Below are 14,061 nucleotides of genomic sequence, written 5' to 3' on the forward strand. Positions count from 1 at the left end.
CCATTCCTATAATATATTTTGTAGTCCCTAATCATTTCATATTAGATTTACTTGAAATATGGGTTTTATATTCCCTCACCATTCTCTTGTTGTTCTCAATGAGCAACATATCATCATAACATAACATAAAATAAAATATCAAAAACATATCATCAAAACATGATAAAATATTAAAGACTGCTATCATTCTATTTATAATAAAGACAATTACTTTATTTGTAATAAATCTAAGTTTTTGTTTCTCTTAATCACAAAATTATTAGGTTACTTCATATAAATTTCATCTTTTAAATCCCCATACCAAAAAAAGTTTTAACATATATTTTCTCTACTTCTAAATTGCAAGTATCAACAATATAAAATAGGAATGTGATGAAATCTAATTTGATAAAGGAGATAAATTTTGTTTTAACTCTATCACCTATACATTGGAATAACATTTTCCCACTAGTTTAGCCTTATACATCTCGAGTTTATAATTTTCTCTAAATTTATTTCTAACCAGTTATTTGTAAGCTATGGGTTTTTTCTTTACGAAGTTTCATTAGATCAAGTTTCATGATTATCCAAGGCCACCATCTCCCCCTTCACATCCTCCTTCTAAGACTCACCCTCCCTATAAGAGAGCTTCATTTATAGATCCAAGTTAATCATTTGTACACTGTAAGGAAAATACATAATGAAAATATGCTGGACTATAATTTTCAACTAAATTTTGTTATCTCATTGAACTCCTCAAGGGTGAAGTAAGAAATGCTTCATATTCTCCTCCTGAAGTTTCCTGCAAATATTTTTCTACTTATCTAACCTCTTTTACAACTTTCTAATGCTTAACTTATTCTTGTACTTCTTCCTTTTTTATTTAAAAATGCATTTTTTCGTTTTCTCATTCCTTTGTTTGTTTCGACTTAAATAAAAATATAAGTTCCATGAAGCAACAAATCACATCAATCTTCATGCAAGCATGTGTTTATGTTTGATTCCTTTAGGTCTTATCATATCATGCCATGCTATTGCATCAACACTTGTGATCACATTCAAAGAGAATTGCATCATCAACCTTCATCAACTACAACAAATATGATGTATAGTATTTAACATTCTACTTAAGCGTTTTTCAATTCAATTCAAGAGTTAATTCCAAACTTGGGGTTTGACCTAAGCAAACCCCTATCTCCAATACAATTTCTCCTCTTCTCTATGTAGACGATCCATGCTTACAAGCTATAATTATAGAATCCTAGGTAGAGTAGACAAAGACGATTAGATCCAGCTTTTGCAGGAGTGAAAAGAAGAGAACAAGGTCGCCCCACACACTTATGTTTGAAAAATTTCCGATGAATCTTTAGGAGGACATTCAGGATTGCATTATGACCCTTGTCCAACATCTTTCTTCTATAACTGACATTCCAAGGATAGGATCGCCCAGAGCATCCTTGTCCCACTTTGAGGCTTAGGTTCCAAACACAAGTTCCACTCTACTCACTAATTCCATATTTGTGTTTATGTCTACATATCACATCTGAAACTACTTGTTTATATTAATTTATGTTAATTTTACACCTTTAGCCCTAAATCTAGCATTCAATTTACATCTTTCCATACCTCATTTTCAACTATCACAAGGGGAGAAACATTTATCAATCAACTTTCATCCTTTGGAGGTGAATCTCTTGATGTCATTTCCCTTTAATGTATTTGAGTGACGAAAATATGCTTATTCTTTGTTTACATAGCTAAACCAATGAATACCCCGTTTTCACCATATTATATTTTGGTGAACCTGACACTTCTAGCATCTTACATATTTCTAATTGGGTGTTTTCAAATCTAATTTTTCATAATGAAATTTACAAAATTTGATTGGTTTGCCATTTTAATGTGATTAAATTGCTCATTACTTACTTTTATCAAAATCATGTGTTGGACAATAACTTCTTTCACTTCATGTTGCTTGCATTCATTCATATGAATTTAATGTATTGCATTTTGAGGGTTTCAAAGGTTTTTCCTACCTTTAAGTCATTTCTCAAAGCTTTCATACATATTTCATGTTGCTATATGATGATATTTTTAAAGAAGTTAATGGAATATTTGGATTTCATAAAAGTTTTGGTAGATGTTTCAAATGGAACTCTTGCTAATCATAGAGATGATATTGAAATGAATCATATGTGTACCTTCCCTAGAGTATCTTTTATTCATGAGGAAAGAATCAAACCTTCTATCAATGATCTCTCCAATGGAGATGCAGCATTGAACCATGTCTTCTCATAAAGGTACTTTGGTGCAAGAGGGACAAGGTAAATATGCTATTCTTAGTACATCTATCCCTCTAGATCCTCCTTATTCCTCTAGAGATGATATTAATCACCAACATATTTTGGGCAAGGTGATGTTATGCATTTTATTCATGACCTATCTCCTAACATAACATTGAGTAGAGATGAAGCTTTAGATGATAAGAATAATTCTCCCCTTCGTAACAAATTGGATATGAATAGTGGTGATAGAAGTGACAATCTCCCTACAAAGGATATTCCTTCCTCATCTATTCATCCCTTTGATCCTTCAACATGTCCTAACACATCACATTACAAAGAAGTCCATGCCTCTCCCTTATCACGATAAATTACAAAGAAGTCCATGCTTGTCCCTTATCAATTCTTTTACCAAAACCTTGTCCTTCTCTCCCTTAAGGGACAAGACCTATCCATGTTGTCAATCAAGAAAAGCTAACAAAAAAGAATCTTTTGAAGACTCAAATATGATAAAAGCATTACCTTTCCTTTTGTAAGATATATCAATAATTATACGAACAAAGATAGTAGTGTGTATTGCCTCTTTCATCGTAACTATTCTCATTCTATTGTTGATTGTAAAACTTTTAAAGCATTTGTCCAAAATTTATGTGATAGAGCTCACATACATATTACCCCAATCTAATGCTTTTTCTTGACCCAAATTTGAAAGTAGTACATTAGGCCTCCCTTAGCCTATCATGTTTCTCGATCAACTTCCATTTCAGAAGAATCCACATTAATGGAAGACGACATAAACCAAAAAAAACAAAAGGAAAAGAAAAAGAAAAAAAAAGTTAACCATGAGAAATAATTCTGTTACCAAAATCAAGCCACTTGATTAGGTTTCGAGAGAATACATTGTACATTTATTGGAATAGTTGTGGTTGTTATCCTCTTGTTCAAAGTTATGAGGCAGATTTGTACAATTCATGGGGTGGCAAACGGATTGTACTCTATACCCAACAGTATGACTGAACAACAAGATACCCAATAAGATAAGGCATACGTGAGCTATATGAGTATATAAAGACAATGAGCTACTCTACTACAACCTTGTCAGATGGATTTATGGAGATAGAGATCCATTGATGACCAACGTCACATAATTCTCTGTAAAAAGAACACTTGAACAATTCAAAGTTGTGAGGCAGATTTGTACAATTCCTGGGGCTGCAAACGGATTCATTATCTACACTGGCAAAAGGTGATCTAGGTAGATTTGTCAGCTTTGTTTTTTCTCTTCCTTTATCTTTTGCACTTTATTTTGCCTTTAAATTTAAGATGGGTGTTTGGTAGGTCCTTTTTCTTTATTTAGAGCCATTAAATTTCTGGTATGTGTCAGTGTGCTGACTGGATTTTGTTGTGTCTTTGTTGCATTGATTAAGGAGGGGTTGAGTTGCTTCTTGTTTTCATTCAAGAATACCTAATTTGTGGGCTTATGGAAGCCATGTGGGCATGCTTTTTACCAGGCATTTGTCTCTTGTCCAATCAGGGAGAAGTTCCAATCATGGTTTCATATTTCAACATATGCCTAATTTGTGGGCTAATGGAAGCCATGTGGGGATGGTTATTATCAGGCATTTTGCCTCTTTCTCCAATCATGGATAAGCTCCATTCATTCACTAATACATTTTTAGGGTTGTCTCTTGTGACATTAAATGCATATGGGGTTTTTGAATTCATTATTATTATTGTATTCATGTTATTTTTTATTTAGTTTGGGATCATTTTGTTAGAATGTCTTAATATAATTATGTATTAATAAGCAATACATCCTTATGTTAAGTCTGGTTTATATTTCAATCTCATATTTTTTATTTATTTATATTTATGTTGATGTATTTATTGTTTTGGTCAATTATTGTACTAATATTTATGTAAGATTGAATACAAAATTCACATCTTCAAATTCAAACTTCAACTTTCTTGTCCCTTTTAACTAGCCATTGTAAGTCGACTTAACATATGCTTTTATGAATTGTTGTTATATCTTGGTATTTAAAAACATTCAATCTACAATTAGTTCATGTCGATTATCAAAGATAAATATTTAGAGCATACTTGGATTTTTCTACACGACAAAATAATCAAAATTAACAAAATTTTACATTGGATCTACACCTTTGTGAATGTTTTCTACAATCATTTGTTCAAAGTAGTAAAGTTAATTTAACTAGGGGATTGCCTAGAAAAACTTGACTCTCGCCATTTGGGAATCTCCCTGAAGGTGTTTGTAAAAATCACCTTAACATATTTGATGCAAGAGCATCCCCTGTTCACAGCAATCTTGCATCAACCAAAAACATTTCCTTTTATGTTTTGTTTACAATTTCGGTTTCCTTTCTATGTGTCCAGGTTTTGGCTCACCGGTTCCTGTGGAGTTGGATTCTACTTGAAGACTTTATCATTGTTTCTTTCTTTCAAACCCCATCTCATTTGGATCACTTTCTGACAAGATATTGCTATCCGTTTCCTTATAGTCTCTTGTTACCGGTTGCCTGAGACCTATTCTAGTGATCTACCGGAACCCATTTCGAAGCTTGCGGAGCCTTGGACGTTGATCTCGATGTTTCTTGGCATGTGGCCGACCTTCTACGTTTCATCCTTTGGATTTTCTAGAGGAATCTCTTGATGGAGGTCGACCTTATTCATTTTGCATGTTAGGTCTTGTTCTTCGTGTTTTGATCCTTCTTGGGACGACTAGATCCTTTGGATCAATATATATATATATATATATATATATATATATATATGTTCTTCGTGTTTTGATCCTTCTTGGGCTGACCAGATCCTTTGGATCAATATATATATATATATATATATATATATATATATATATATATATATATATATATATATATATATATATATATATATATATATATATATATATATATATATATATAATCATGCTTAAGAATGTAATTGATCGAAGAATCAAGGAGTATCCAATAGATAGACTGTGCCTAGTAGATAGATCTTTCGATTCAAGGTCCCGGTGTGACCTATTTTACCAGGCCTGTGTGTCGGTATGTTGTAACCCGGTTGTTACCAGTTGGATGTAATTAACTTTCATACAATAAAGCTATCTGTTATGCATTGCCTCCATCATATCTGCATGATTCTGTTGTGTTTACTCTTGCTGACCGGTTTGGACTGATCTCCTCGAGGTCTCCCCTAGCCAGTGACTGCACCAAGTGGTATCAGAGCGAAGTTCATTCCAAAGGTTGTGTGTCCTTAATCTTGTTGTAGGGTGGCAGATTGCATATCCGACCTGCAATTGCAAAGGACTAGCGTGGATCAATGGCGCGAAGAGGAACTAGGAATGGTGGAGCGCGTGGGAATGCAATCCTTGTTGTAATGGAGATGTTGTGGGGAATAGCAGCCCAGTTAGAAGTCGTGGAGACAACCCAAAGAAGAGGCCGACATGTTGAGGATGTGAGCGAAGATGAAGGAGAAGAAGCCCCGACAGAACAAGTGAACCTACTGTCAATTGATCCAGAGGAGGAAAGGTTTTTAAGGGTTTTGAGTAGGGCGAACACTAAACCTCATTTTACCCCACCAGAATTTGATGGGAATTTAGATTTAGATGAATTGATGGATTGGATCTCCGAGATGGAGAAGTATTTTGACTTTGAAAACACTGCAGAAGAGATGAAGGTGAAGTATGCCTGTACCCGGTTGAAGGGTAATGCATCTATTTGGTGGGAGAACTTGCAAGTTGATAGGCAAAGAAGAGGTAAAGAAAAGATTAAGACATAGGATAGGATGATTGCTAAGTTAAAATCAAAGTTTGTCCCGACAAATTATCAAGTAGATTTGTTCTGAGTTGCAGAATCTGAGATAGAAGGAATCTAGTGTGAAGGAGTACACCGAAGCATTCTACAAGTTGAACATCGGATACATACATGTTGATGGTGAAATTGAACAAATTGCAAGATATTTGAACGGATTGCAGATGTGTATACAAGATGAAATCAGTATGATAGAATTAGAGTGTTGAAGAGGCTTACCATTATGCAATAAAGGCTTAAGAGAAATTGAATAAAATGCATGAGCAGAGATAGAGAGGTAGAGGTGGAAGGTTTACCGGAGGAAGATTTTAAGGAGGAAGAGGATACACCAGAGGAAGAGGAACCAATGCAGACCAGAACAAGGACAAGAAAGTGAGCAAGGAAGGTAATTCACACCAGAAGGATGATAGAATTTCCTACCGGAGGAGAGAATTGGATGGTTACCAGAATGAGAACTGTGGAAGACAAGACAAAAGGACATTCAGAGGAACCTATTTTAAATGTGGAGGAGAAGGACACCATGCATTTGAATGTAAGAAGTCAGAGGCTACCGGAAGAGTGGCAGTGGTGGAAGAGAACCCCACCGGATCAGACAATAAACCAAAAGATGGAGAACGATTGATGGTAAGGAGAGCTTTGTGTCATACTGGAGGAGATAAAGAACCCTTGTAGAGGAGGAACCTGTTCAAGACCAGATGTAAGGTATCTAGTAAGTGTTGTAAATTTGTTATTGATAGTGGTAGTTCAGATAATCTTGTTTTAGAAAAGATGGTGAATAAGTTGAAATTGGAGAGATTGAAACACCCTAAGCCTTACCAGATAGCATGGATTCAGGATGAACATAAGATATTACTGAGTGAACAATGTTTAGTAAAATTGAAAATTGGGAATTATCATGATGAAATTTTGTGTGATATTATGCCTAAGGACATTTGTCATCTTTTTTTGGGAAGACCTTGGAAGTTTGATAGACAGGCAATACATGATGGGAGGAAGAATACATACACCATTGTGGCAAATGGGATGAAGCAAACCTTGTTGCCTTTGGAGGAACCTTTGAAGAATGAAGTCTGTACAAATACCAGAATCTGCCTAGTAGATGGAAGGAAGTTCATGGATGGATTGAGACATGAGAATGTGTGTTTTTCCTTAATTCCTAAGAAGATTGAGAGACCAGCACCCGAAAGGAGAACACTCGGCATAGATAAGAGATTTACTGGCAGAATATGGGGACATCATTTCAGATAATGTACTTAATGGATTGCCACCTGTTAGAAGTATTAGTCATTGCATGGACTTAGTTCTCGGAGCCAGTTTGCCTAACAAGGTTGTACACCGATTAACACCAGCAGAGGATGAAGAACTAAATAGACAAGTGCAAGAGCTATTGGAGAAAGGTTTGATCAAGGAAAGTCTGAGCCCTTGTGCAGTACCAACAATATTAGCACCTAAGAAGAATGGAGAGTGGAGGATGTGTACCAATTCAAGAGCAATAAACAAAATCACAGTGAAATATCGGTTTCCCTTGCCTAGGATGGATGACATAATGGATTGTTTGAGTGGAGCAAAGTACTTTACAAAGATAGATTTGAAGAGTGGATATCATCAGATCAAGATCATAGAAGGTGATGAATGAAAGACAACATTTAAGACAAATGAAGGATTATATGAATGGTTGGTGATGCCTTTTGGACTGACTAATGCACCGAGTACTTTCATGAGGCTGATGAATGAGGTCTTGAAGAAATTATTGGGTAAGTTTGTTATTGTGTACTTGGATGACATTCTGATTTTCATTAAAACAAAAGAGGAACATTTGTTGCAGTTAAGACAAGTTTTGCATAGGTTGAGAGAAGAAAAGTTATTGATCAATATCAAGAAGTGCACTTTCATGAAGGATGAGCTAGTCTATTTGGGCTTTGTGATATCTGAGGATGGTTTGAAGATGGGCCATTGTTGAGTGGCCTACACCACCAAGCATTGGAGAGGTAAGATCATTTCATGGATTGGCTTGCTTTTACCAGAAGTTTATTAGAAATTTCAGTTTAGTTTGTAATCCTATGACTGAGACCATGAGGGGAGATCCGAAGGAATTCAAGTGGACCACCGGAGCAAACAAAAGTTTTGAGTTGTTGAAACAGAAAGTGACTGAGAAGCCTATGTTGGCTTTACCGGATTTCAATAAGGTATTTCAAGTGGATTGTGATGCAAGTGGAACAAAAATAGGAGCAGTTTTGAGTTAAGAAGGGAGAGCAATAGCCTATTTCAGTGAGAAATTGAATGATGCCCAGAAGAGATATTCAGTATATGATCAGGAATTTTATGTCATAATTCAAGCCTTGAAGAAATGGAGACATTAGTTGTTGCCTAAGGAGTTTGTGTTGTATACAGATCATCAAGCTTTGCAATATTTGAACAGTCAGAGTAAGTTGAATCAGAGACATATGAGATGGGTAGAGTTCTTGCAGAGTTACACCTTTGTGTTGTAACATAGAAGTGGGAAATATAACAAATTTGTTGATGCATTAAGTAGGAGAAGAAATTTGCTGACAGAGATGAGAGTGACAATATTATGTTTTGAAAATTTGAAGACCTTGTATGACAAAGACCCGGGTTTTGCAGAACCTTGGAAAGCATATAGAGAACTGGTTATGGTTGATAGGAGAAAATGGTTGGTTTATTTCATTCAGGATGGGATGTTATTAAAGGGAGTTCAATTGTGCACACCTAAAAGTTCCATGAGAGAGAACTTGATAAAAGAGAAGCATAGTGGAGGTTTAGGTGAACATTTTGGCATTGATAAAACAGTTGCAATGGTGAGTGAGCAGTACTTTTGGCCTCAAATTCATAAGGATGTTAAGAGATACATGCAGAGTTGTAGATTTTGTCAAGTTGCAAAAGGTAGTAGTCAGAATGTGGGATTGTATAAACCTTTGACAGTACTGGTAATACCTTGGGAGGATATAAGTATGGATTTTGCACTTGGCTTACCTAAGACACCGAGAGGGAATGATTCTATATTTGTGGTAGTGGATAGATTTTTAAAAATGGCTCATTTCATACCTTGTAAGAAGACATCAGATGCATTGCATGTAGCAGACCTATTTTTCAAGGAAGTGGTAAGATTGCATGGATTACCTAAGAGCATAGTTTCAGATAGAGACCCTAAGTTTGTTGGCTGTTTTTAGAGAACGCTTTGGAAGAAGATGAAGACAGATTTGAAGTTTAGTTCTAATTTTCATCCTTAGATTGATGGACAGACAAAAGTAGTTAACCGAAGTTTGGGAAACTTGTTGAGATGTTTAGTGGGAGATAAAACCGGAAGTTGGGATTTGATCCTTGCACAAGTAGAGTTTGCCTATAACAATTCAGTGAATAGAAGTATTGGAAAAACACCTTTTGAGACTGTTACCGGAGTGCATCCTAAAGGAATAACATAATTGAGAGACATTAGCAGTGAAGACAGGAAGAGTTCAGAAGAAGAAGAATTTGCAGATCACATGTCAGCATTGCATATTCAGGTTAAACAACATTTTGAAAACATGAATAGCAAATACAAGGAGAAGGAAAATGAGAAGAGGAGACATAAGGAATTTGAAGTTGGCGATGAAGTGATGGTCTATTTGAGAAAAAAGGGATTCCCGGTTGGAACTTATAATAAGTTGTAGATGAAGAAGTTTGGACCCTATAAGATCTTGAGAAAGTTCAGTTTTGGAAATGCATATGAGGTGGAGCTACTAGATAGTCTTAGTATTTCACCTATATTCAACATTACAGATATTCATGAGTACCATGAACCAGAATTTAGTGAAGACAATATTATAGACTTGGAGAAACAATTGCCCCAGAAGGAACCAGATCAGATTGAAGAGATTTTGGATAGTAGGATTGGGCGTAGTACCCGAAGCAGTCCGTACAAAGAATATCTTGTGAAGTGGAAGAACAGACCAGTGGAAGATTCATCTTGGATTTGTCAAGCAGAGGTAGATTGCCTTGGTTTCCCTCTGACCCCAACAAAGTGAGAGGCTCACTTTTCTATTAACCCCGAATGTCTGATGCAGGAGCATCCTCGGTTCACAACAATCTTGCATCAACCAAAAACATTTCCTTTTCTGTTTTGTTTGCAGTTTCAGTTTCCTTTCTGTGTGTCCCGGTTTTGGCTCACCGGTTCCTGTGGAGTTGGATTCTACTTGAAGACTCGATCATTGTTTCTTTCTTTCAAACCACATCTCATTTGGATCACTTTTCGGCAAGATATCACTATTGGTTTCCTTAATAGTCTCTTGTTATCAGTTGCTCTATTACCGGTTGCTTGAGACCTATTCTAGTGATCTACCGAAACCCATTCCAAAGCTTGCGGAGCCTTGGACGTTGATCTCGATGTTTCTTGGCGTGTGGATGACCTTCTATGTTTCATCCTTTGGATTTTCTGGAGGATTCTCTTGATGGAGGTCGACCTTGTTCATTTTGTACATTAGGTCTTGTTCTTTGGGTTTTGATTCTTTTTGGGTCGACCAAATCCTTTGGATCAATATATATATTTGTAATCAAGCTTAAAAATGTAATCAATCGAAGAATCAAGAAGTATTCGATAAATAGATTGTGACTAGAAGATAGATCTTTCGATTCAAGGTCCCGGTGTGACCTATTCTACTAGGTCGGTGTGCTGGTATGTTGTAACCCGGTTGTTACCGGTTGGATGTAATTAACTTTCATGCAATAAAACTATATGTTATGCATTGCCTCCATCACATCTGCATGATTCTGTTGTGTTTACCTTTGCTGACCGGTTTGGACTGATCTCCTCAAGGTCTCTCCTCATTGGTGACTGCACCAATATTTAGACCCAAGGAAGGCAAAGGTGAATGAATCTCTATACATATTAAATGAATTATCTCTCACAACCAAGTTCACTCACATTCATAAAGATAGGACATAGTTGTTGGATTTGAACTTGAGGGACTTAAATCTAAACAATAACAAATTCTAAGCTTGTACAAAGCATGAGACATCTTCTAGACTAAGAGAATTGATTTTTGTACTTACGTAAAATGATTTTAACTTGAAATCAATAACATTTCTTAATCTTATTCCTATACATCTATCTTGCTACTTAATATTTATTTATTTATTTGTTGTATATGTACCTTGATACTAATAAAATTCAGGCTAATTCAGGCTAATTGTAGAATTTTTATCTTTTACTTCACCTAAGCTTATATAACATGATTTTATTCCTATACATATTTTCTTAAGTTGTCTCCTCTAAGGGTGTTGCCTTAGGAATTTATTTTTTATAGCAATTAGGGTTTTTAGATCTCTATTTTTTATTGATAAACTTATTATTGGATCTTAGCATGATTATATTTTCCTTTATTGGTTCTTTATAGCCATATCTTTGCATAAGTTTTGATCTTTGTCATATAGTCATGAATTTTCCCATCCTACCCACCCTTGGCTTGACCTTCAAGATTTTAGAAATGATATCTTCTCTATTTTTAAATCTAATAGTAATTTGTTTTTTCACCATATTTTTTCATCTGTTATAACCATATTGCTTTACTTATGCCATGATCTACTTGGGATCCTAATCTTCCTTTGAGGAGTGGTTGTCTTAGTGATACTATAGTTATACCCAATAAATGAAAATCAAGTATATTTCCATGCTCGTGTCAAGAACAATGTTGGTGATAATGCTAAAAAAGAAACTTATGACCATGATGCTCACATAACTAAGAAATGTATTACACTTATTGGATGGTTTATTTTAGATGACTCATGAACACAATTATCCTCAACAATTAGTTGCATTTTAACATTGAAACTATTTGTAAACAACCTTTTGACACAAATAGTCTACATGCAAATAGATCTTCTATGACCTCATCTAATGGTATATCATTTTATCCTTCTTTTAATACCTCTTCTTATAGTTACTACCACTTCATAGATACTAATTCTCCCATTTTCATTCTTAGTCTTATGTCTTCTCTTACCATACTAACATGTAATATTTCACCAGCATTTGATCCTTCCATTTATGTATACCTACTAGTGTTATACCTTCTACCCTTGTGTCTCACAATATACCACTTTATCCTATGTCTCACACTATGATTGAGAAACCTTGTTAGATGTTACTATAAATATTAAGTTTAGTGATCAAATCTGATTTGATAAGTAATCAATCATTAATCAATAATGACATGATCTTAAATAAAGAGTAATAACAACCACAAGATAATGCACAAAATAAAGTTCCACACACACATGTGTGTGTGTGGGAAACTATTCTTAGATAAAAACCTCTCCAAAGAGAGACACAATCTTGTATTACTATGCAATTTAAGAGAGTACATAATATATTCAACATATATTCCTTCAATCCTTGTAACTTTCAACCTATAGTCAATCTTATAAAATTATATTAACATAATATTCCTTCAATTTGTGATGTAAAACTACTATTCTAAGCACTCATCTTATATCAAAATAGGCAAAGGTAAAACCACCCAGGAGCTAGCATTACATGTGTCTAAGAGTTACAAGCGTTATTCCATGAATTTCTCAACCTTTCACACCAACCTAGGTGTTAATCTTGAAAAGATGATAAATGCAATCCACTAAAGATGAAACAACTACTTAGGCGTCCAAAAGAGAAGGTCAAATTTGTAATGCCTATATTACATGTATTACAATATAATAGATACTTTTACAATGTAAATTCTCATAATATATTTCATTGATTCCCTTCCACTTCATTTCAATGGCCAAGGCTGCCAAGTACTAATTTAACCACATATACTGATGCTCCATACAATCAGAATTGTGTTGTCTCTAGATGAATATTTTAGTCCATGTATTTCTAACTCGCACATCTATGTCTTATTTAATTCATTAAATTTTCTTGGAGGTTGTTGGTGTGAACATGGTATTTTATATAACTAGTTCACCATCTAGCTCCTATTCACATTAGTTCACTTAATCTTACTTAGGGTATGGCATAGGTCGATTATCACTTTATGTCTCAAGGCATAATATTAAGAAACATGCCATAATATTACATATGTAGTCCTATGTTGAGCACCTTGGCCTATATAACCAAGAGTTTCTCATTATAATCTTCATCCATCATAATTAATCATTATTATATATTTGCATCATTTATTAGAATAAAATTATTCTCTCATATTTGATCTCTCTTGTACTTTCATTGAATGCCATAGATCTTATATGGCTACATTTTTAGCTAAATATTGTATAGTATATAGCATTCTATACAGACTATTACATGATATTAGAGCTTGAGGAATTTATTCTTGTTATTCTCATTGATAGATATAGGATTTTAGATATTGGTTTCTCTTAAAATTTTGAGTATGCTCTTGAGGGTTCCCTGTTGTGGCTTTGTCTTCTAATTTTATTTTGGAGTATGCTAGTGTCAATATAATCTTACAATTGAGTTCAAATTGTACAAGAAACTTAATTTAGTTTTTTGATTTGTTTGAAATGTACGTGCAAGGCTAAATCTACAAGGGTTTGAAATTGGGAGGTGGTTGCCAAATCCAAAAGGTAGCTATATTTTTAGAGAATTTTGAGTCAAATTTGACCTTTTCATTACATCTAAAAGGCTCAAGTACTTAAACACCGAGTGTCAATTTATAATTTTTTGTACAACACATCGTAAATTGTATCCTCATACAATATCATACTCATTTGGGGATCACTTTTGTGTTTCTCCTTCCTTACTTTTGATTTTGCTTGATTCTATTCAAACAATGTTTGAAATTGAGGTCTCATCATTCTTCTCTCTTGACCCTGTTGTAGCATAGGAATATACTAGGGTACCCAATGCCCTAGACCTCCTAGACTAGAGAACCTAGAGCTTTAGTCCCCTTGTAGGGTTCCTAGCACCATAGTCTACCCAAAAGGGGCCCAAATTCAAACCCTCTAATAGTTAGAAA

Source organism: Cryptomeria japonica, chromosome 10 (genome assembly GCF_030272615.1).
Source record: "Cryptomeria japonica chromosome 10, Sugi_1.0, whole genome shotgun sequence".
Taxonomy (NCBI): Eukaryota; Viridiplantae; Streptophyta; class Pinopsida; order Cupressales; family Cupressaceae; genus Cryptomeria; species Cryptomeria japonica.